Source organism: Papaver somniferum, chromosome 1 (genome assembly GCF_003573695.1).
Source record: "Papaver somniferum cultivar HN1 chromosome 1, ASM357369v1, whole genome shotgun sequence".
Lineage (NCBI taxonomy): Eukaryota > Viridiplantae > Streptophyta > Magnoliopsida > Ranunculales > Papaveraceae > Papaver > Papaver somniferum.
In genome coordinates, this window is record NC_039358.1 from 20,261,399 (window position 1) to 20,287,996 (window position 26,598).

A 26,598-nucleotide genomic window follows, 5' to 3' on the forward strand; every position below is an offset into this window, starting at 1 on the left:
TGGTTTTGATATCCGAAATCCGACATAGTGGATTAAATCCTATAGGATGTCGAATTTTCGGAAACAGATCTCGGACTTCGGACAATTGTTGACATCCCTAACTGCAACAACATGCTTGTGTACAAGTATGCACACACCAACAATATATCTCATAAAATCTACTCCAAAATACATACAACGGGACACGAATCACTGCAAGAACATGCTTGTGTTACGTACAAGTATGTACACACCAACAACATATCTCATAAAACCTACTCAAAAACACATACAACAAGCCATGAAACACTACAATAGTATGCTTGTGTACAAGTATGTACACACTAACAACAGATCTCATAAAACCTACTCAAAAACACATACAATATGCCATGAATCACTGCAACAACATTCTTGTGTACAAGTATGTACACACCAACAACAAATATCATAAAACCTACTCAAAAACACATACAACAGGGCGTGAATTTCACTAAAAACACATAACAACATGCTTGTGTACAAGTATGTACACACTAACAACAGATCTCATAAAACCTACTCAACAACACACAAAACAAGCCATGAATTATTACCTTTTGCTCCTTGAACAGATGTTAAATCTGTTGTTGTCTTTGAAATCTTTGTTTTTTTTTTAGTTTTTTTATTTTTTCTTAGATGGTGATGATTTTGAAGTTGCGGCTGCTATAAATGATGTTGAATGTGATGTACTCTTCGATGATTTTGATCTCGTTTTAGGTGTTGGTGATTCTATACTTTCTTCTGCTTCAATTAAAGACGAATCTTCCGGTTCTTCTATTGTTTTTCTCTTTGCAACAGTTTTTTCGGAATCATTCTGCTTTTCTCATCAACGGCTTTAGTTGATGAAGATTTTTGTTTTGAATTTTGTTTTTTTGTTAAGGTTAGGGTTTAGATTTTTTGATTTGTTCAGGTTTTAATTTTCTGATTTTTTTCTTCATAATTTCTCTTTTTTCTCTCGGTGATAACGTTAAGGAAAAGGAAAATGATTTTTCATTATTATATTCTGGAAGTGGTAAACGTGTCGCTCCCATATTTATTGCGTCAACTATATATGGTTTTTCATTCGCGACACGTGTGCATTATGAAAAGCGTGCGAAGGAGAAGAAAGTCTTTACACATTTTCAAATTAACTCTGGACTAATATGTAACTTGTTGGATCGATGCGGGCTAAATCGTTCTTTTGGATGCGTTTTTGGACTATACCGTTTTTTCCCTTATTATAACTCCTTATGTATCATATTTTTCCTTGCTTGACGATAATATCCTCCAACTTTTCCTTCTATTGAATACATAGACATGATGCAATCTGAAACAGTGATATTTTCACGCCGTGTCAGGAAAAATGATACTTTCGCTCCGTGTCAAGAAAAATGATACTTTCGTACCCTGTGTCAAGAAAAATGATACTTTCACGTCGTGTCAGGAAAAATGATACTTTCGCCCCGTGTCAGGAAAAGTGATATTTCACCCCGTGTCAGGAAAAGTGATACTTTCACCTTGTTTCACGAATAGTGCCAGGAAAACTGATACTTTCGCTTCGTGTAAGGAAAAATGATACTTTCGCGTCGTGTCAGGAAAAATGATATTTTCGCGCCGTGTCAGGAAAAATGATACACCCCATGTCAGGAAAAATGATACTCTCATGATGTGTCAGGAAAAATGATACTTTCCCTCCGTGTCAGGAAAAATGACACTTTCACTCCGTGTGAGAAAAAATGATACTTTCATGCCGGGTTAGGAAAAAGCATACTTTCACCCCGTCTCAGGAAAAGTGATACTTTCGCTCCGTGTCAGGAAAAATGATACTTTCATCCGGCGTCAGGAAAAGTGATAGTTTCACTCCGTGTCAAGAAAAGTGATACTTTCACGTCGTGTCAGGAAAAATGATACTTTCGCGCCGTGTCAGGAAATGATACTTTCATCCCGTTTTAAGAAAAGTGATACTTTCGCCTTTTCAATTTTGCCTATTTTAGGTAAAAATTAATCTGTGAAAGCATCTCATTTTATGAAACGGAAGTAGTATGCGCCTAAAAATATCATTCCAACAAAAAAAGATGCATAATGAATTATGGAGCCACCACAAAGGATGCATAACAATTTATATAGTCGTATTTTGGTTATGCAACCATTAAAACGATGTATGCGCCTCAAAAATATCATTCCAACAAAAAAAAGGATGTATAAAGCGTTATGCAATCAGCGGTTTGTCGTTTTTTTTTTTGTCGGACCTCACCACCGTGGCAGCGATGTTTTAGTATAAAAAAATCTCAAATAGTTAGGTCATATAATTAAGAGGGATGAAATACTAAATATGAAGGTGTTAAAGAAAGTATTAATTACACCTTCGGAATGACCCCTAACTAATTCCGTGTCATCCATTTTATTTTAACAATTTAATTTTTAATATAAAATCAAGCCAACAATTATTCTTTTTATGTTTATCCAAATTTAAAATTTACAGCAAAACCTTGACTATTTGAGATGAGCTTTAAAAAAGGAATCTTATTTAGTATTATATTTGAAAACCCCAACAAATGGAGGCCTAAAAATGAACTCCATGTAGGATTTTTTTGATTAGAGCATAACTCGGTCGACCTCGCATGCGTTGCTATATCAAGCATGTTTGTCAATGTTAGTGATCAAAACTATGTGGAGACTTGAACTTATCTATCACTCAAAAATCTATATATTCTATCTCCTACTTCTTATGAGACAAAAGTCGTATGCTATATAGACTGTATCATACACATTTGATATTTAGAGCCGAGTATATCTCGCCTATCTATATCTCGAAATCATATGTTGGTAAAGCGTTTCGCTTTGATCGGGTTTATCTTCACCTAATGACGAAAGTCATAATGTTTCAATTACTTTGAAAATCGCTTTGAGGATAAATAGTGTAACAACTATATATCGTCCTCTAAGAATGTTTCAATGGTTGGAATGAGAGTTTAGGTCAATATAACCAATGATGGATATAAGCATTGTGTGGTAACACATATGTGCATAAGTCCTATTCCTTAATCCTAAGTTTGCGAACTTTGTTGATTGAGAGAAACCGGAGGAATTGGCTTTGTCAAGTCCGCGAACTTAGTCCACGAACTGACGGAATTTCTCTTACCGAGAATTTCTGCTGGGATTTCCAAAAACTCGTTTGCGTGTTTAGTCCGCGAACTCAGTCCGCTAACCTAGTCCGCCAACTGGCGGAAGTCTCTTTGCCGAGATTTTCTGCTGAGTTTGGAAAACTCTGCCGGTTTCCTTAAGTCCGCGAACTTGTTTGCGAACTTGAGTGGGTTATGATCTAAAGATGTGCTCTGAAAATGAAACTTAAATTACTAAGGAATGCAGTATGCAAACTGTGGATATAAAGTTCATGAGCCGATTCAAATCGAATCAAATCATCTTTGTTTCAATTGTGTCTTGTGTAGTTACATAAGATCTCATACCAATTGAACAACTTTCTAACTAGTTCATTTGAGTCAATTGAACTAGTTATGGTGAAGAAGAATAAGGTTAATATGAAATGCTCATATGGTTAACCTTTTGGGTTACTATGTTGAGCCAACATACACGTACACGTTTGGGCACGGTTTTCACAAACCCAGTAAACGTATATCTCAAGTGTGTGTGACAAGCTAAGTTTTCGATCTAACGGTTGAGAAATATTAGCTTGAATCTAAATCAGGTTTTCATCTAACGGTGAATATTGGTTGCTTTGTACCTAAGGAAAAACCCTGATTTGAAGACTATATAAAGGAGACATCTAGCATTGGGCAAAACTAATCCCCACACGTCTGTGTGATACTAGTGCGCTGGCTAGAGTCTATTCTCCTCTATCCTTTGGTTTTCTTCTCTAAAACCAGGTTAACGACTTAAAGACTTCATTGGGATTGTGAAGCCAGACCGATACTACTTTTATCGTAGTTGTGTGATCTGATCTTGCATCTTCTATCGTACGAGTACAATCTTATTGATTGGCTTGAGATCGTGAGAGTTCTCCGATAGGCAAGATAAAGAAGTCACAAACATCTTCGTCTCATTGTTTGTGATTCCTCGACGTCCTCTTGTTTATACAAGTAAGACTGTTGGGAGGTGATTGATTAATCTAGGTTGTTCTTCGGGAATATAAGACAGGATTATCAATTGGTTCCTGTTCACCTTGATTTCATATCATAAGACGGAACAAAAACCTAGGGTTCTTCTGTGGGAGACAGATTTATCCTTTCATAGACTTTTCTGTATGAGACAGATTTGTTTATTATCAAGTCTGCGATTTTTGGTTGCAGCAACTCTTAGTTGTGGGTGAGATCAGCTAAGGGAATCAAGTGCGCAGTGTGATGCTGGGATCAGAGGCGTAGGGAGTACAACTGTACCTTGAATTAGTGGGAGACTGATTGGGGTTCAACTATAGTCCAGTCCGAAGTTAGCTTGGAGTAGGCTAGTGTCTGTAGCGGCTTAATACAGTGTGTATTCAATGTGGACTAGGTCCCGGGGTTTTTCTGCAATTGCGGTTTCCTCGTTAACAAAATTTCTGGTGTCTTTGTTATTTCTTTATATAATTGAAATAATACAGGTTGTGCGTTAAAGATAATCAATTGGAAATCCGACCTTTGGTTTTTGATTGATATTGATTGATCCTTGGACATTGGTCTTTGGTACCGTCCAAGTTATCTCTCTTTGATAAAGACTCGCAGATTTCAATTTGCTTGAGTAAAGATCAAATCGAGAGATTGAGATATAAACTCTTTGATATATATTTTTATTGATTGAGTCTAACTGTCTAGTTGATTCTCATAAAAAGTATATTGGAGTTTGTCCATACAGATTGCTAAGCGAAATATTGGGTGGTGTTGTTAGACCCCCGCTTTTTCAATTGGTATCAGAGATGGCAAACACGTTAAAGACCTTATAAGTCTGTGTTTGTAGCGATCTGATTATGGACGAGTCTGTCTCTAATAACGTACCAGTTCAGAAACTACCAAATGATTCTAAAATCTTGGATTCACCTGAGAGAACTATCACATCTAAGTCAATATCTAAACATTCTCTTGATGTAAAAAATGTTGATTGGGAAACTCTCCTAGAAGAACAGTTGGATGAACTTTCTGATGAAGGTGATTCAGATATTGATAGAGATGTTGATGAGGAAGTGATAGACACATTTTTGTGTCTAATTTGTCCTCAATGTCAGTATTGTTGGAACTCTATTTTTGTACTAATATTGTGTTTTTATGTATTTTTAGGAAATAAACATTTTTGGAAAATTCGGCTCGAAAAGTTGATTTTGGCACCCCCAGGTCACCCCCAAGGCATCTGCTATTCGCACCCCAGTCCAGGATAAGGGGCACCTTCTTCAACAATTCAAATTCTCAAAATTGGCGGGAAAAATGTTCACACACAGGAGAATTTTCGATCGAAGAAATGAAGGTGTTGTGGTGCTATTCAATGGATCAAACTTGGTAGGAAGATGTGATATAGCTTAAGAAACACATTTTGGGCATCGAATTCGATCGGATTTGGCTGGATAATCACCAGGTGATGAAAACATCAAGAACAGACTCTCCAAGACAGTCGTTTATAAACAATAACATCGACTGTCTTCTGTGGGTCGTAGTTATTCAACGACAATAGCACTTCAGCTCTGTCGTTGATTCTGGACGCCTTCTGTGGGTCGCAGAATCCTGTTTTACATCATTTTCTTGTCTTTCTCTCATTGTAAAACACTTTTGAGCATCAATGAAATATTTTGAGAGGTTTTCCAACATGATGAGCGGCTAAATTCTTGGTGATTGAGGCAATGGAGGATCAATTCACTCATGTTTGATTGATAATATTTTTATTTATAATTTCTTTAATTATTTACTTTATTTAATTCACTTGGATAAATATAAAAAAGAGGATAAAATGGTTTTCTTAATTAGTTGTGAATCAGTTTGATGTTTTATGCTTAGAATAATTCTTTGATAAATCATGCTTAAGGATTACAACTTAATATTTGGACACCTTTTAAATTAAAAAGTGATTTAATAAGAAAAAGAGCTTAATAATAATTTATGAAATATTATTTATAACCAATCAACTTGGAGTGGTAGTGAATCCTGAGCCTTAATCCTTCTAAATCTTGACATTACTATTAATTTACTACATTTCTGAATTTATTTAAATCTAAAAAAAAAAAAGTTACCTTCAAAAGTTTGAACGATACCCCTTATCATCATTACTACAACCACAAAAAAATCTTATAACCAAAATGGCGCCGCCGACGCGGATTTGTGCTTAGGTAGAATTTTTAGGTTTTTTTTTTAATTATTTGTTCCTTTTTACTTTGTCTTTTTGTCTTTGATTTACAGGTTCGAAGTGGAGCACTAAGGACTTGGAGAGGAAAAAGCTTAAAGCGAAAAGCGAAAAGAGAAGAAAAAAGGACAATTTTAGGATTTAATTTTTAATTTTTAATTTTTTTAGAGTGTGTGAGGAAAACTGTAATTTTTTTTTTATTTATTTTGGACTTTGGACTTTAAACAATTGGACTTTATTTTTTTTAACCCTACGGAAGGGTATTATTAAAAAAAAAAAAAAAAAATTTATTATATAAACTGTGTGCAGGGAAGGACGACGATTACTATATCGTCTCGGCCCCTCGGGTTCGCACACGGCATAGGAGTCGTGGCCCGAGTCGACGACAACGGTTCATCGCCCGTCTGGTACGGGAGGTAAGTCCAATCGAAACACCCGCGAATCTCCTGCAAGCGGGTTACTGTCTGCCTTAAGGTGATAATTGTTTGAGGACGAACCGGACTGTCTTTATTTTCCTAGTAAAGGGCAAGGCCTGGCCTAAACAAGATAAGGGTTCGGATTTCATCACCGTTCCCTTCTTGCCCGCCTTAGGAAAACGAAACCTAACGCGAACCCAAGCTTAAAATTTGGAATAGAACGAGACCGATAGGGTAACGAGCTTAATAGGAAACTCGTTCGAAAAATATTGGTTGCTCTTTAAGCACACTCCAAAGTTCATGATGGTTTCTGTGGGTTGAATGCGTGACTGCGCCGCCTTGCGATAGCGGTGAGGCCTTGGGTATCAAAGCTCCACTGAGCTTCCCTCGCCTCAATTCAACTTACTTTGACTCGGATTGATTCCAGAGGGGTTTGCTCAAATTGCAACGAATTCCCTTTCGAAAGATAGAAGCTGGTCTAGAAACAATCTAAGTGGAGCCATCATGCTTTTTGTTTGCTAGAAATATTTAGGTTTGTTTTGGTGGAGTCGAGTCGGCCTTGTTTGTGATTGTGTAGAATTCCCTTGCAATTAAGAATGTCGAACTGGTATGATAGAAGCCAATACAATGAGTATCGACCTGAATTTGAATATGGACATCATCAGTTTTATGACCATGGTGGGAATAGTAGTTGGGAACGCCAACCTTTTCAAGGTTATGGTTCATACCATAGTGAGCCCAATTACTATCCACACACGAATTGGTCTTACGAGCAAGAAAATCAGGAATATTATAGTACTAGTCATGCGTTTTTGGAAAATTACTTAAAAACTAGTCCTGATTATGACATTTCTAAACCTGTTCAATCTCTAGAAGAAACCTACCAACAAATTCGAAGGGAGTATGAATGTGCAGTTAGTTCAAGAGAAGAGAGTACACAACGGTCTAAGATATTCAATGAGACTTGTGAATGTATAAGTGTTACGCTCAGTGAAATTCAAGCACGTTTAGAGGCAGAAAATGAACAGTTAGCTAATGATGCTCGAAATAATCTAAATTTCCAAAATAGTGTTTCCAATTCTACCCTTGATATCAATAGTGAATATTTGCCCAATCTAGAGGACGAGGTTAGAATAAAAGACACTACTTATTTAGATAAGGTTCAATCATCTTTGTACTATTATGATGATGAGGATAGTAGTAATGAAGAATCTGAAATATGTAGGCATAGTGATCAGGACTCTATTAATCCAATTGAGCTTTATAATGATTATATTATTTCTAGTTCAAATCCAAATAATTTTTATGATTATTCACCTATTCAAAGGGACGAGGATTTGATTAGGGATACCACCGTTTTATACGATGTAGTTTTTCCTTTTGATTACGAAGCCGATAGTGGTTTTCCTTTTGATTACTAAGCAAAACAAGACTGAAATTGTAAGTGACTGAAATAAGGTATTGTGGTCTAAGCTAAGGCTTAGAGTCCACCTTTGTGTCCTAGCCAAACAATGTGATCCTAGGTTGAGTTGAATATCCTATTCATACATCTAGAATGGGAGGAAAACTAATTTGCTCACTAGTTTGCCCCTAGCATTGACTGTCTTTTGACAGAACAATCAATCACAGGCACTATGAGCATAGTCTCTTCCCATTGCTCAATCAAAACAATGCACTAAGGCTCTAACCTAGCATTCCACTATCAGACAGTGCACTGAGGTTTCATCTAAACCTCAGCTGCAACAATTTAGCTCATGCTCAACATATTACATACACAAGCATTCATCATACAAGATAATTCAAACACACTAGACATGGTGAACAAATACAATTGAAATTACTGAATTTGAAATTAAACAAGAGGTAACAGTAGAGAGCACTGGCTAGTCCAGGCCTCTAAGGTGGTGCTCTGGCTAATCCAGGCATATCCAAAACATTACACCCTCACTTTCTATTTATAATCAGAACACCCAATTTAGGGTTTTTACACCAAACCCCCAAATTTAACAAAATTAGGGTTTATAGGAATTTGGGAAAAACTCACCATACCATCTGAATTTGTTGTCCCCTCTGCAATTGAGCGCTGACCCATGCTTCAACTTGCTTCTGCTACTCGAACGCTGCTCCAATTTCCTTCTTCTCTCCACTGTGAAACCCTAGTTCCATCTCTGTCTTGGATGTAGCACCTAAGAGTGGTGGGTGCTAAGAACAAGAAGGAGAGTAACTAGAGTATGGTTGTTCTGATGATGGTCAGCTGGGGAGGTGATGGTGGCGATGGGTGAGGTGATGACTGCAACTGTCGGGGGAGGAAGAGGTTTTTGGGAGAATGAAATTTTGGGGAAGAAGAAGGTGGGTGTTTGTTTTGGGTCGATGGGTTTGATGTTTAGGTGTTGGTCAGGTGCAGCGGAGTTTGATGAACAACGAGTGGAAGGCGTTGGATCATCAACTTCAGATTGAATCTAACGACAAGATAGAAGAAGGCTCTGAACGACCGTTGGATTAAGTGATACAACGAAGCTAACGGCTCCAGATGGAGTTAGGTACTATGGTGTTTGACCGGAGCTTTGGATTTTGATGCACAATGATGAGGCGACCGTTGGATGACAAGATGGATCCAATCTGACGGCTCTCATGGAAATGGGTATGGATAATGGAAATGGATTTGGGTAAGGGTTTTGGGCCTTGGGTATGCCAAGCCCATATATTCTTTAAGAACAATTCTTCCTCTTCAAGCCCACTTCTAGTTGATCCGGCTCTTGCAAACATCATTCTTCGCTTCCTCCTAGCGAGAGTCTTTGCCGTTTCTTTGCTCTTTTTTCTCCCTGAGTTAACCAGGCTTTATTTAGTACCTAAAAATGCAAAATTAATTAAGAAAAATATTTATTCTTGAAAACAATGAAAATACAGAATATGGGATAAAATGTAGAATTAATGCACAAAAGATGAGTTAAATGCCAAGAAAAATATATAGAAATATGCACTTTTTAGCACTCATCAGGCTTCTTCCTTCCAAGTGATGTGGACATTCCTTGATTAAAGGAAGATACAACCACATTATTTCTAACATGAAGGGATTTTTGTTTTGCTTCTAAGACAGAGACTTTTACAGTTTTATCAGAAGCAGTTGGTATTGTGGACTCTTTAGAACATTCTTGAACAAAGAGTTTACTCAAAAGAAGTTCAATTTCCAAAACATCCTCTATGAGTTTTTCCTTACGAGAGTTCTGCGAAGGACAAACAAAGGGGTTTTCCTCACAAAGGATTTTTAAAAGAGAGTCACGCTCATTTACCATACCAAAAAGGACATTGATTTTTTGTTTCAACCGATTGACTTTATCAGCCTGGATTCTAACAAGTTTCAGAATCACTGTACTCTCTTTGGTTGTATTCCTTTTAACTTCAGAGTCAGTCTCGTCAATAAAGTAGTCAGGGTAACACTTTCCAATGTATGTTTGTTTCTTTGGAACACAAGGTTCTTCTATATTCGAGATTGACAAATCTTTCTCTTTAATAGACTTTATAGAAACATAACTTTTATTTATGGTGATGCGTTTATCAGATACAATATCGTCCATCATCAGATCGCTACAAACACAGACTTATGAGGTCTTTAATGTGTTTGCCTGCTCTGATACCAATTGAAAATGCGAGGGTCTACCAACCACACCGAACAATTCGTTTGGCAATCTGAGAGGACTTACTCCAATACACTTTCTAGAGAATCAACTAGACAGTTAGACTCAATATAGAATAAAGTATATCAAAGAGTTTAATATCTCTAACTCTTAATTCAATCCGCAATCAGCAAATAGAAATCTGCGAGCCCGATTGAATAAGAGGAGTAACTTGAACGGTACCAAAGACCAATGTTCAAGTGTCAATCAATGTAAATCAACAACCCAAGGTTGGATATTCTAATTGATTGATCTTAACGCACAACCTGTGATATTTCAATTATATAACAAAATATAATGCGGAAAAGAAATAACACAGACACCAGAGTTTTGTCAACGAGGAAACTGCAAATGCATAAAAACACCGGGACCTATCCCAGATTGAACACCACATTGTATTAAGCCGCTACAGACACTAGCCTACTACCAATTAACTTCGGACTGGACTGTAGTTGAACCCTAATCAATCTCACACTGATTCAAGGTACAGTTGCGCTCCTTACGTCTCTGATCCCAGCAAGATACTACGCACTTGATTCCCCTTAGCTGAACTCACCCACAACCAAGAGTTGCTACGACCCAAAGTCGAAAACTTGATACACAAATCTGTCTCACACAGAAAAGTCTATAGGATTGAATAAATATGTCTCCCACAGAAATTCCCAAGAATTTTTATTCCGTCTTTTGATAAATCAAGGTGAACATGAACCAATCGATAACCCAAACTTATATTCCTGAAGAACAACCTATAATTATCAATCAACTCACAATAAACTTAATCGACTAGCGAAACAAGTTATTGTGGAATCACAAACGATGACGAAGTGTTTGTGATTACTTTTCTATCTTGCATATCGGAGATATAAAATATCGAGCCAATTATTTCAATTGCACTCAACACGATAGAAACAACAAGATAAGATCATGCAACTACGAAGATAATAGTTGGGTCTGGCTTCACAATCCCAATGTAGTCTTCAAGTCGTTAACCTACAGGGTCTCGAGAAGAAACCTAAGGTTAAAGGAGAATCGACTCTAGTTATGCAACTTGTAAAACACAGGAGGTGTGGGGATTAGGTTTCCCAGTCTTTAGAGTTCTCCTTTATATAGTTTTCAAATCAGGGTTTGCAATCTAAGTTACCTTGGTAACAAAGCATTCAATATTCACCGTTAGATGAAAAACCTGATTCAACCAAGCTAATATCTTTCAACTGTTAGATTGAACTTAGCTTGTTACACACAAATGAAATGTACCCTCATTTAGGTTTATGTAACTGTACCTAAACGTGTACACCAGGTTGGTTCACAAATAGTTAACCGAGGTTAGCCATATGATGACTCTCATATCAACCTTATTCATCTTAACCATAACTAGTTCAAATGACTCAAATGAAACTAGCTAAAGAGTTGTTCAATTGTATAGAAAACACAATCGAAACCAAATCGATTTGATTCACTTTAATCAATCATGAACATTATAGCCACGATTTGCAAAGATTGCATTCCTTATGATTTAAATGTTTAAGTTCATGAACTGACCGATTTGACAAAGTAACCATCTTAAGTATGCGTACGGGTATGCGTACTTAAGCAACCGAATTTTGAGTTTGTTAAGTTTCCAAACTCAGCAAAAAATTTCAGTTCGAAAACTTCCGCCAGTATACGTACGGGTACGTATACTTAAGGTGATTAGTTTAGGAGTTTGTAGTTCCCAAACTCAGTGTGGAGACTTGAACTTATCTATCACTCAAAAGTCTATTTATCTCCTATCTTGAGACAAAAGTCGTTCGGACTTGGCGAACTCGTCCTCGGCCTTAGAAAGAAGATATTTTCGGTTCAAAAACTTCCGCCAGTATGCGTAGGGGTACGCATATTTATCTTGTCTCCTTCACCAATTTCGTATACACACATATGCGTACTCTTGGTTCCCGGTTTATGGATTTATACACTAATGTGCGAACAAACTATATATGCTTATATCCAAAGATGGTTACATCCTCAGCTCTTTATTTCAATCATTTAAACATTCTTCTATAATGAAAATACCCGTTTTCACACTATTAACATCAAAGCAATTTTCAAGATATTGAAATAATCATTATCGAAACATTCCAAGCCTACATCAAATGATTGTATCACACAAACCATGTAAGATGTTATTCGGAAATTTTCTCATGATATAAGATGAACTTGGTCGAAGCGAAAGCTTACCAACACATATTTCGAGAAATATGTAAGCGGGATATACTTAGCTCGAAATCTCAAATGTGTATAGAGAAAACTATATCGTAACACGACTTATGTCTCAATATAGGAGATAGTAGAAATATACTTTACAAGTGATAGATGAGTTCAAGTCTCCACATACCTTTTTGTTGAAGAAGTTCCACAAGCTCCCTTTAATAGTTCTTCGTCTTCAAGAGATGAACGTCAAGAGATCTAAGCTCAACTACACTATCTATATCCTAGTCCGAGACATCTATAAATATGCTAGAAATCAAGACTTATAGTTTTGATCACTAACATTAACAAACATGCTTGAGATAGCAACGCATGAGAGTTCGACCGAGCAGTGATCTAACACAATGGAAAGAAAACTCTCTCTCTTACTATTCCTAGAAAGCTGAGGTCACTTGGTGTAGCTAGGACGGGTAGAACCAAAACCAAAATCACCCTTCAATATTTGGAGACCACACCCGGAGGCTCGTGCCTAGCTCACCATGACACATATGGGAAGCGCCAACTCAGGCGCGGGGGAGAACCAGCCGAACGACCCACCACTCAACCCAGACGGCGAGAGAGTAGGGATAGTGTTGGATCCAATCACGCAGGTAAGGAAACCAGATGCTCCGCTGGAGAAGAACAAACATCAGGAGACCGAGAGCACGCCACCTGTTCAGTCTTCGCTCAAGGAAATGCAGAAAGAGCTCGAGGGCCACGTCCACATGGAGCAAGAGTTGAGAAAACTGCTGAAGGTAGGCAATGCTGAGAAGAATGTCAAGGGAGTAACGTGAAATACGGGAGAAAAAGAAGAAGAATCTATAGATGTGACGCAGGAAGCGATGGCTAAGTATCTAGAGATGAATTACAGGTAGTAAAACAGGATAGTTACGATTTCATGGATAGCCCGTACACCTCCGAAGTCACAGATTATCAATACCCGGAGAAGTACACTTGACCGAAATTCAAAGCATACAACGACCAAGGGAACGCGCGAGAACACCTTAGCCGATTCTTATCTACCATGAATGATCGTGTATCCGATGGGAATATGTGCCTAAGGGAATTCCCGAAGTCGCTAACCGATGTATTGTTTACCTGGTACGACAACCTGAAGCCGGGAAGCATTAGCTCGTGGTCGGCCATAACCGCTCTTTTCCTCAGAAAATTTTACTCAGCAAAAAGGAAGGTCACAACCATAGATTTGAGTAAGTGCAATCAGCGTTTGGGAGAGGATACATGAAAATACATCACCAGGTTCCGTCTCCTCACATTAGACTGCCACGAACACATCAAGGAAGAAGTACTGGTAGAGATCTGTGTGCGCAGAATGACATCATCCTTCAAGAAAATCCTGGTCAACTTTCGGTTCCCGACATTCGTTGAGTTAGAAGAGGCGACAACAAGAATCTCTGATTGTGTAGAAGAGTACAGCTCAGACTATGTTTGGCGCAACACAGTAAATACAGTATCAGTCGCGCCAAGGAACGTCCGCGCACAGGCGAACCAACCATACAAAAATCTGTCACATGCGCTCCCTCCGCCTTTGCCTTGCAGTAAGGAACATATCGTGGGTCTACTGGAGCAGTGGTTAGCAAATAAAGAAATCCAACTGCCGCCAACAAAAATGGACCCCAATACCATTGACAAAACCGATGCTAGGTATTGTCACTACCATCGAAGGATACAATACTCCACAGTTGACTGTTACAACCTCCGAAGGATGTTCCATAAGAAGCTGGAGATAGGCGATATCGAAATGAGTAATCTCGAAGGAATTAAGGCGGTTCAACACCAAGTTGTGATGCTCCTGCACGACCCGAGTGGGGATGTTTGGAGACCTTGGGAAGACGATGGTGAGGAGGCGTGCAAAGTCGAGATGGAGGACCCCGCGTTCACAAACACCGATGGAGTGGCTAGCAAATTCACAAAAAATGTTGGCTCAATAGTTCTTTGACTCCCTCAGCTTCAGCGAAAACCAAATCAAAGACGCGTCCAAGGCCATAGCAGCTATCGCAGCAGGAAAACCCTACGACTCCCTCCCCAAGGAAGCGATTGTATTTACAGATGAAGACATATGTTATCCATGGGAACATCTTAGACCCCTGTACTTAACCGTGCATATTAACAAACAACCATTGAAGAGATCCTTTGTGGATGGGGGAGCGTCCCTAAATCTGATCTCAATACACACACTAGACATCCTGAGAGTGCAGCGGTCCGCGATCAGGATGCAAACTACTGCAGTGAGGGGGTTTGGTGGTCATACCCATACAGCCGTTGGGATTATCAACCTAGTCACGAAGGTTGGCCCTATCCGAGCCCTCACACCATTCTACATGCTGGAAGATGACACCACATTCCATGTACTGCTAGGACGGGGATGGTTCTCAACCACCAGGTAGTGGCGTCAACATATCATCAGTGTGTCAAGACCAATATGGGAGGTAAGCAGTACGGGATCCCAGCCACAAGTAACCCGTTTGACCCAGAAGAAGCATACATGGCAGACGCGGTCTTCTATGACGTACCCAAAGAGTCGGAGGAGATACCCGAGGCGCAACTCACCCCGCTTCCTAAGTGGGGGAAGAAGAGAAACCGGTACCGACCAAGTATGTATTTATCCCATCCAGAACAGTGTTCCCCGCGGAAAAAAAAAGGAAACAAGAAGAATATCCCAGGTTCCAGCGCTTCTTAAGACCAGATGGAGGAGGGGCACGTATACCGATTATAGCAATCAACCGAGGGGACATCCGCAGACACACAAAACTGCAGCGAAGTACCAATGAACGAAGTGTAGGTTCCCTCAGAAGACACCAATTGAAATTTAGCTGAATTACCCTATAGAACAATCGGAGACCAACTCATTGAGGTAACCTCTAAGAACACAGAAGAGCGAGTGCCTAGAGACCTCACCATGGATGGTATGGAAGAAGTAAATATAGGAACACAAGAAGACAAGCGCCCCATTATGATCAGCAAAAGTCTAGACGAGGATGAGAGAGAAGCGTTGATTGCGCTGCTCAAAGAATACAAAGATGTCTTCGCCTTTGATTACGACGAGATGTCGGGATTGGACAACGACCTTGTGGCCCATAACCTCGGGGTATCACCTGAGTTTAATCCTATAAAGCAGAGAAGCAGGGAGTTTCCAAGGGCCACGACTCTCGTGATAAAGTAAGAGGTAGAACGTTTGCTGAAGGCAGGGTTCATCAAACCCATCCAACACCCGACCTGGTTAGCTAACATTGTACCTGTGGTAAAAAAGAACGGCAAAATCAGATGTTGTGTAGATTACAGAGATCTGAATCGGGCATGCTCAAAGGACGACTTCCCACTACCTAATGTTGATATGACGCTAGACGCGACGGGGAGTAAGAAACGGTTCTCCTTCATGGATGGCTTCGGCGGATACAACCAGATAAGGATGGGGCCGTCAGATGCAAAGAAATCCGCCTTCCAAACCCCATACGGGAATTTATATTATGTAGTAATGCCCTTTGATCTGAAAACGCCGGTGCTACGTATCAGCGCGCCATGACGTCCATATTTCATGATTTATTGCATCAAACAGTGGAGGTGTATGTCGACGACATCGTGGTCAAAACACAAGCCGCCGAAAATCACATCTCTCATTTGAGGACTGTCTTTGAGAGATGCAGGAAATTCAAACTCCGAATGAATCCCTTCAAGTGCGCCTTTGGGGTAACGTCGGGGAAGTTTTTAGGCTTCGTGGTAATTAATGAAGGGATTCGAGTAGACCCAACCAAGGTCGAGGCGATCATGACCATGGCACCCCGGCAAATGCAAAGGAGTTACAAGTATTCATAGGGAGGATATCTTGCATACCGCGTTTCGTGCCAGGATTGGCGCAACTGATATTCACATTCCTGTCATTGTTAAAGAATGGTACCACCTTTGTGTGAGGATAGGTACAATGCGTTGCATTCGAAAAACTAAAGCAATGCTTCGTCATCCTCCCAGGTCCTCAGGCCACCGATAAGGGGAGTTCCCCTCTATCTCTATATGGCATTCACTAGTCTGGCGATAGGCGCAGTTCTGGCACAAGATATGGGGGGGGGGGGGAAATGAATTATCGCCTATTTACTACGTCAGCCGGATCCTACGATAAGCGGAACTGAGATACCCACGTGTAGAACATGCATGTTTGGCTCTCATCTACGCAACTCAAAAGCTGCTCCCATATTTACTGACACACGAAACCATCGTGGTAGCCGCGACAAACCCCATATCCTACCTAGCATCTAAGCCCGTCCTAACAGAAAGGACCGCTCGGTGGTTACTACATCTGTCAGAATTCGAGCTCAAGTACCAACGACCAAATGGAGTGAGAGGACAAGCGATACCTGATCTAATAGCCATGTTCCCGGGAGACGGAGACAACGAGGTACACGAGTACATACCCGGAGAGGTGGCAGTCGCAGACATCGAAAAACCTTGGACCATGTTCTTCGACGGGTCATCATATGGCGTTGTTGGAGGAGAAGGAGTAGTATTCGAATCCCCACAAGGAGATTTGCTGTCATAGTCGTTCAAATTATATTTCCCATGCAGTAACAATGTTGTTAAGTACGAAGCACTAATCCTGGGACTCAGAATGGCGAAAGAAATCAATCTAAGAAGCGTGGAAGTGAAAGGCGACTCGAAACTAGTAACAAACCAAGTGAATGTAGAATTCCATGTCAAGGAACCACACCTGGAGCCCTATCGAGCAAAGGCTCGGAGGCTGATGAACCAAACAAGGTCAACATTGGACCATACTGGCAGGAGTGGAAATCGGCACGCAGACGCCTTAGCAAGAAAAATGAAATTACATGGTGAAGAAGAGGGTACGGTCACAATAAGAAGAAAAGAGCTACCCAACACCTAGGAAGAAGACCTAGATTTTGAAGAGGTTGATGATTGGAGGCGAGTATATATTGAAAACCTGACCCGGATGGAGAAAGATCGAGTAATGCCTACCCAAGCCTTGAAACAATTTGTTGTGATCCAAGGAGCCCTATACTACCGTGCAGCCGGAGGGTCCCTTGCTAGATGCGTAAACAGAAGAGAAGCAGAAAAAATACTCCAAGAGTTGCACACAGATACATGCGGCAAAACCGGCGCCGTCCACATCTACAGGAAGCTCCAGAGGTTAGGAATTTACTGGCCAAGCATTTCTGCGCAAGCAGCAACACTCCAAGATAGCTATGCCGACTGTAATCCCCCTACCCCCCCCCCCAGCCCGCATAAGTCTGTACAATCGAAGGGATGGATTGAAGACATCCCTATATAGACTTCATCCAACACGGAAAGCCACCCAACGAGAGACAGGCGGCCCTGAAAATTCAAAAGAAAGCAACACTTTTCTTTATACACGAGGGCATCCTTTATCGCAGAAGCTACATCGATGCCATACTTCTGTGCCTGTCCGACCAAGAAGCAACGTAGGCAATGACTCGAACCCACGACGCCGAGCACCAAGGAATGAGAAAGATGTTCCTATAACTTTATGAGGGTGGATTCTATTGTCCAACCATGGAGAGCGACACCGCAGAGCACGTCAGAAAATATCTAAGTTGTCAGATGCACGTGACCCTAATCCGATCGCCTCACACTCAGCTACACATCATAGTAACGCCATATCCATTTCATAGATGGGGATGGATATTATAGGACCAATCAACCCAATGTCTTCAAAGTGCCACAAATATATAATAACAGCTATAGAGTACGCATCAAAATGGGTTGGAGCGATACCCCTCAAGGACTACTCTGGAGCAACTGTACAGAGTACGAGATTGCATACGTCAACCCCCTATTACCCCATGGGAACGGGAAGGCGGAGGCAACTAACAAGATGCTCATTCGAGTCTTAAGCAGGATGGTGCACGATCATCACAGAGAATGGCATGAACAGTTACCGCTCGCAATGTGGGCATATAGGATCTCGAAGCGCAGCTCCAAGGGGGCATCACTCTATTCATTAGTCTATGGAGAAGAAGCGATATTGCCGGTAGAAATAGCTATACCATCCGCAAGGGTAGCTGTAGATGGTGGATTTTCAACAAAGGTCAAAATCGTAAAATCATGATGTTGCATGTTTCTGACACGGCTTCAGGCACGTAACGATTCATATTTTACGAGCCATGATGAATATGTTTCTCGAAAGGCCTCCACTAGCTGAGCGTTCGATGCCTCGCATTTCATCATGCCCTCTATGTAGAATAGCATAATTGGATGGTTCTCTATATGCTTGAGAACTTAACGCCTTCAGGACCTCGGTGATACTCATTGTTCCCTGACTACATAGAGAGACCCCCCTCTACGTAGAAGAACGATTGTGCGGTTCTCCGTAAGATTGAGAGCATTAACGCCTTCAGGACGTCAGTGACACTCACTGTTCCCTGACTATGTAGAGAGACCGTGTACAGATTCAAGCGGTTCTCCATACATGATTGTTGAGAGGGCAAAACGCTTTTAGGACATCGACAACACTCGTTGTTTCCTGACTATGCACCTTTCATAACGGGTATGATGCCTTAACTGGCTAATATTCCTTCTGCAATTGATTAATTCTACCGTGACATTCACCACTGAATTTTTAGAAGATAATCTATTTTATCTCATTACTCCGATTTCATGATCGAATCCACGGCTGATCTCATGGAATGGTAATAGATAATCTCATTACTCCGATTTCATGATCGAATCCACGTCTGATCTCATGAAATGGTAATAATAATTTTATTACTTCGATTCTGTAGTCGAATCCACGATCCTATAGGATGGTAATGCTCATTTTATTATTCCGAATCCGTAATCGAATCCACGGATAATCTTATGGATTGATAATAAATAGCTACTCACCTTTATTACTCAGTTTCATGAATCATTCTCTACTAAATTTCATGAATTAGTAATAAACACTCAACAATCGGGCATCTGGACCATCACTGAGTAAGCCCCAAGAAAATGGTGCAAGTGTACTCAACAATGATGCACCCAAATGCACGAACGAGCATTCGAAAATATGGACAAATGAGGAATCTTACACAAAACAGGAGAGAGAAAATAATAATATTAAAATCATGAAGAGGCGCCCAGGGACCGGGCCCACCGGCCGGCCATGCCCTAGCCGTGGCCGGTCTCCATGCTTCTTCCATTATTTTTCCTTATTTTATTATTTTCATGAACTCATGAAAACTCCTTCATTCTAGCAACTTTCCTTGTTTGAGCAAAACTCATGGTTTCTCCATATTTTTATGGTTTCATAAAAAATAATAAAAATAGAAAGGTGTTGCGGGACCGGGCTACCTAGACGGCCGGCCATGCCCTAGCCGTGGCCGGTCCCTCACCTTACAATCCCTAGTCTTTCATAATTATTATTTCCCTCATCCCATGAAACTCCCCGGTTTGAGCAAAAATCATGGTTTCTTCATATTTCTCAAACCATAAAAAAGCCAAAAAATCAAATGGTTACATGACCGACTAGGCTATTCATGAAAAAATTAAAATATCATTATTTTAATATTCTCAAAAATTGATGAAACTACTTTGCTCATTCGAGCAAAATCAAGAATTTCAGTCAAAGATCAAACTCTTCTGAAAATTCAAAATATTGCTCAAACGCACATCAAAAAATACCGAAACTCTCAGGACTGAGACGCGGACATTATGGTGATACAAGCATGCTTCCTTGACCGACCAAGGCCGTCCCTAAGGCTTGCAATGAGCCGGTCCCACACATTATTATGATTCTGACCTGATTTGCTATTTTGCTCATATTGGGTCCAAACTCTTTCCAACCAACTTTGAATTTGCTCAAACGACCATCCGCTGGTCCCGCGACCACCAAGGGAAGATTTAATGCCCTCTTGGTTGGTCCCTCACTTTTCCATAATTAGGTTTTAACATCTAATGCTCAATCGAGCACTATTTCAATAAATGATGAAACCGGCATTTAATCATCATTCTTTCACCAACTGGCCAACTAAGGACCTGGTGCACGCTCACTCAAGCACTTGGGCGCCACATGGACTCCCTCATTCCATGTGGTCGGTCTCTCCCTCACTTATGACCTATTTACAACAATTCATCAAATTGACGAACAATTGATCAAAAATTAGGGTTTTGAACAAACGCTCCACAAAATCATCATTCTGAGCAAGTTCAAACACTAATAAAATTATGTTGATCCACCAATCAACATCTGGATTAATTATATAATATTCGGTAGCCTACCAATATTTTAATTAATATTTTATTGGGTCACGTCATCAATAAATAATTCGTCGAATTGAGCAATACTTGCTCAGTTACTCGAATATTGATCCAACTATCAATATTCAATAATTTATCAGTAATTCGTCGAATTGAGCAATACTTGCTCAGTTACTCGAATATTGATCCAACTATCAATATTCAGTAATTTATCAGTAATTCGTCGAATTGAGCAATACTTGCTCAGTTGCTCGAATATTGATCCAACTATCAATATTCAGTAATTCGTCGAATTGAGCAATACTTGCTCAGTTGCTCGAATATTGATCCAACTATCAATATTCAGTAAGTCGTCGAACTGAGCAATACTGCTCAGTTGCTCAAATATTGATCCAACTATCGATATCTAGATGCTTAGTTGCTCAAATTTACAATATTTCCTCAGACGGGCAATATCTAAGAACGTCTAACATGTCCAATCCATGAATCATCGAGCATTCGATCACTCATGCTCGATTCAACAAAACTTAGACTCATTGTCTAATTAGTCAACAACTGACTAATAAAATACATGTCTGTCATGCAGACTCCACGATTCGTGATACATCAATCACGTCACATGGGGGGATATCAATTAGGGTTTTGGTCTGGCGGCCTATGGCACGTGGATTAATCCACGATTAAAAATGTAAGTAAGTCGTGCAAACAATTGAAGGAGTTAGCAAAGTAGTGGGTGGAGGGTTAACCAAGTCTCCACACGACCTGGAACTAGTTTCATCACGATTTCCCACTTCCCCACTCTTTCACTCGAAAAACCATCACACTTACAGGGATCAAGGTGTTTACTATTCTGACAACATAAATAAGTCTCTGAATCCATGATTGAAAGGACAACATTCGTTTTTCACGAAAACATTCGTCTACACCGAATTTCTCGAGCAATTACTCTCAAGAATTCGTCAATCTCCCAGAACTTATTCGAACTCATCAGTTCACAGGAAAAACTTGCAGCAACCTTCAACACATCCACAATCCTTGATCATCATTGATCCCACACAATTCTAAGCTTCCCTCCTAAAGATCAACCCATCTCCCTCTTTGTGACGAATTAACTCTGGAACGACCATTGACTTGGTTTAAGCCGGAGTCCTACAGATTGATCTCTTGAATCTAAGCACTCCCTTTGCACTGCATCTGTGTGAGGTTGAACAGTTTGCTCGGTTGAGGAGTCTCGACAACACGTTGGTCTCTTCAATTTCCTGAAAAACCAGCAAATCGTTTTCCCTATCTACAGATTGGTGACCACAGTGGGAGATTAATCTCTCGGTTGCAATCTCACATTTTCACAAAATTGTTGGTCTTAGGTCTGGGTTAGTTACAAATGCAAACGACACTAGCACTAGCAACAATAACAATGATGGTATTCTAGAAACCATTCCTGCTTCCAACAATGGTGGTGATGTCACTCCTCCTCAAACCAATGTTGAAAATCATCCTCTCTTCGGCCGGCATCTTGAGGAAGTTAGAGAAATTTTCACCCACCATGTATGATCTCATGAAAGTCTAGGAAGTTCTCGCCAGGAATCAAACTGATATGGCTGCTACTCAGAAGGAATTATGCAATTGCCTCAAAACCCTTACTGAAAAAATGGAGAAAATCCAGGAGAAGGGAAAATACAAGGAAACATCTCCAACCACCGATCCTGAAGTTATTCCAGTCCACGACAATGACGAAATCCGAAAACTGCAGAACCTGCTGGTTTCATCACTCGTGAAGACTTGGAACGTTTTATGTAGAATCGAGGGAAGGGTCATGTACCGTCTGTGCACTATCATCAACCTCCATACCCTTCTGCTACGCAAAGAATCACTCACCCAAAAGGCTACACTTATCCAACATTCACACTCTACAATGGAACGGGGAATGCCCGAGAACATGTTTCTCAATTCTTGGAAGCATTATGAGAGCATGAACACAACCATGTTGTTCGTTTGAAGGAGTTCTCGAAATCTATGACAGGCCGAGCATAAACTTGGTACAACAACATTGCACCAGGAAGCATAGCCAATTGGGGGGAAATGATTAATGCTTTCTACAGGAAATACTTCTTTGTTTATGAGCAGATTACTCTTTCCGACTTAGGAAGGATGGCTTAGAAGAATACTGAAAATCCGAACGACTACGTGAAGAGGTTCAGAACTCAAACTTTGGATTGTCATGATCCTAATGTTATTGAACAAAATTTAGTGGACCTGTGCATCAACAGAATGATCCCAGACTACCGAGCCTTGTTGGAAAATTTCTGGTTTCAGACTTTCTCAGAGCTTCATGAAGCGGCCAAGAGATCAGCAACTACTGCTCCGGCCTTGCTAGAAAGAACGAAAACCGTCAAAGTCGAGGAGCCGAGAAACAACACCACCAGGAATTTAATCAACAAGAAGTACAATGTTGAGGCTTCCATGAATGTTGCTGAAGGGAGCAAGAGAAAAGCTGAAACACAACAACATAAAAATGCTCCTCCAACGTCTACGAAAGCACCAAAGAAGGACAACCAAACTCGAAACGCACAAGCGCCGGCTCAACGTCAGCAGAATGATCAGGAAGTGCCAGATTTTCCTTTTCCTATTGAAGAGGTGATCGAGTTACTGGAAGTCTGGGATCAAGATGATGCAATCAAATTGTTGTTCATCAGGAGAGAGTTGAAGAAAAAATGGAGAAACCCAGGTACTGTGACCTTCATAGATTCATCAATCATCCAAAAAGTAACTGCAATATTTTGAAGCACATATTCAAAGAGAAGGTTGATCCGCAATAGCTTCAACCGGAGACTGAAGGAGTACACAAGAATCCTCTCCCAGTTAGAATCTTTTCACTCTTTGAACCACCAGTCAAAGAAGCAGTTCAATTGTTGATCGATCATATCTGTGAAGTTGCTCTATATGTCTAAGACACAAAGGAAAGACATGTTCACAACACCGAATTACATTGTTTCAGACGTATCTCCATCTTGGAAATACTCCTTGAACCTTCATCCACAGACAAAGAGATGCACGACTGGAGACTGCTTACCACAGTCCATCTCAGAGGAAATGAATTTGGAAGAATGTTGATCGATACTGACACCGCCATCAACAACATTCCACTGAAAACCCTCAGATCCGCAGGCATCACTCGACAAGAAGCTACTCGTGATCCCACCTCAATGAAGATACCTTGAAGCAACGCTTGAAAATACTTATGGCTATATCACTCTCAAAGTGAACATAAGTTCAACCTGGACAGAAGCCAAGTTTCATATAATCAGGAAGATTCAGGATATGACATGTTCTTCAGACGAGCATGGATCCACGCTAAAAAGATGGATACTAACAAAACGCCTTTGGTTGAACATCTCTCCAATAAAAAAATTCTGATCCAGAAGATTTGGCGGACATTCCATCATCAGAGCACTTGGAGGAATTTTGAACTTTGACGAGGTTGAAGCAAGAACCTGCAAAAGATGCATAAACATTCATCAAGAGGTTCCGCACTCAGGAAAGTATCATTCCTTCCATGTCTATGTCATTTATTTCCTCACATGCTATCCTAGCATGGGGACTCAATTCTTCTAGCAACTCCGCAAGACGTTATGAATGGTAGCTTCACCGCATTAGTATTTTACCAAGTGGTTGAATCTGACATTTCTCCGATTTGAGCACTGAGACATTCATTAATGAGATAATCTCAAAGCATGGAAAAGAACACTTTCGATGTTTCTCCATAGTATTACTCGAGTGTCCATGTGTTCCACAAAATCAGAAAGTTCTGATGTCTGCACAAGTGTTGAATCCCACTACCGCAACGAAAGGGATGTTGAATCAACAGAACATACTCAGAGCCGAGACGATAAAGCCTAAGACATTCGACGCTCAAGGGACATGACGCTTCAGCGCTCAAGCATCTAAGAAGCCTTCAAATTATACTCCCAATAAAGAGTACACCTTTGATAATGGCGCCTCTGGCTTCAGCACAAATATCTCGAAGGTGAAACACTGATTCAACACCAACACGATCAAAGTGTAACTGAACTACAATCGATAAGTCTTTACTGTCCCATGACAAGACTTCTGAAGCAGATGCAACATCATTCATACACGAATGACACTAACTCCTTCAACATACACTGGACAACCTGAGGTGATTCCGTGAAACTTCATCAACGGGACTTCTCTACATCATAAGCCCCTGCACGACTAGGAATTTCTTCTCTTCAATGATCACATAAAATCATGGTTCTAGCCTTTTCGTTTTCTAAAGAAACTTCAAACCGACATCAAAAAGGATATTTAGAGGAAATATGTGCATGGTCTCAGCATCAACAAGGATGTCTGGATAAAATTCAATTGTGATCTCAACATCAACAACGGTCTCAGGAGCAACATCCTCATGACAGGGCTTCATCAACTAACCACTCTCTGAAGCATCGCTCGATGAAGCAGACTTCTCCAAGCATTAATGATTTGTATCAAGATGTGTATATATTAAAGTATGTTCACATGAAAGTCTTCCCAAATCTTGCACGATTGGTGGGCACGAGCCAAAGACTTCTACAAGATGTTCTCATCACCTCTACAAATGAGATACAACACACTTCATGCCATGGGTTTAGAAAAACGTACCAATGGGTGAGGAATGGGACAATTATTCCTTAAAAAAATATGTTCGTCTATGTATCTTCTACAACATACCAAAAGGGCGCATCAATCGGACATACGAGCTGAAAGATATGGCCTTTACCGCCAGGTCTACGAAATCTGAAAAAATTGGTACGGGATTACAAATTATAAATGTGCACTCTTCGTTGGATGACCTCTACAACTCCAAATTGAGTGATTCTTATCTCATGAGATAACTGAGTCTCTTATCTTCAATATTTGGGGTCAATCATCAAATTCCAACGTCGTATGAGGTTCCTACAGCTTCCAGAGCATACAACATGCAAGCAGCAATTCTTAGACGGGATTCATAACTTCCACAGTCGATCGGTGTCCCCCAGGTCTTTTCACTAAGTCCTTCATCAAGGTACCTTCAACTTCGACCACCTAGGTATTTACATCAATTTTTCTACCTGGGTCCTCTATCCAAGTCTTGCCAGAAGAAGAGAAAACGAAAAGGAGAGATTTAACAAAATACTGGGGACTGACGGTCTACTGATCAGCATGATGATCAGTTTCACAGTCCAAGACCCGTGGCACCAGACTCTCATGTGCTAATCATTCATCATAAAAGGAATTCTACCACCAGGACATGCAACCATGGCCATTACATCATCCCCTCTTGAGAGCAACCTCAGTTATGGTCCCGTGACCAGGGTTTCAGAAGTGATGTTTCTACGGCTGACAGAAACAAGATGGCACTGCAAACACCATGCTCATGTATCAATCAAGGGGCCCTGATATCAAATGAATCAATGACATTGAAATCCTTCACCAACCGTTCAAGACACAAGCGAATGTTTTTTGTTTCCACAACAAATTAACACACAGAATTGAAAGAACAAAGAAATCTGATTCAAGGAATCAGCCCAGGAGGAAGAAGAGATAACTAAATTACTGTTTCATTCATTCATGGACGCCCACAACAGGATTCTTACACATTTATTGGCTGGTCCTTATCCCCAAAGGACTAACCGATACAAGACACGTGCAGCAATCCTAACGACTAAGGACAGGTAATCTTCCACTAAGAATGATTAGTACACCCAAAACTA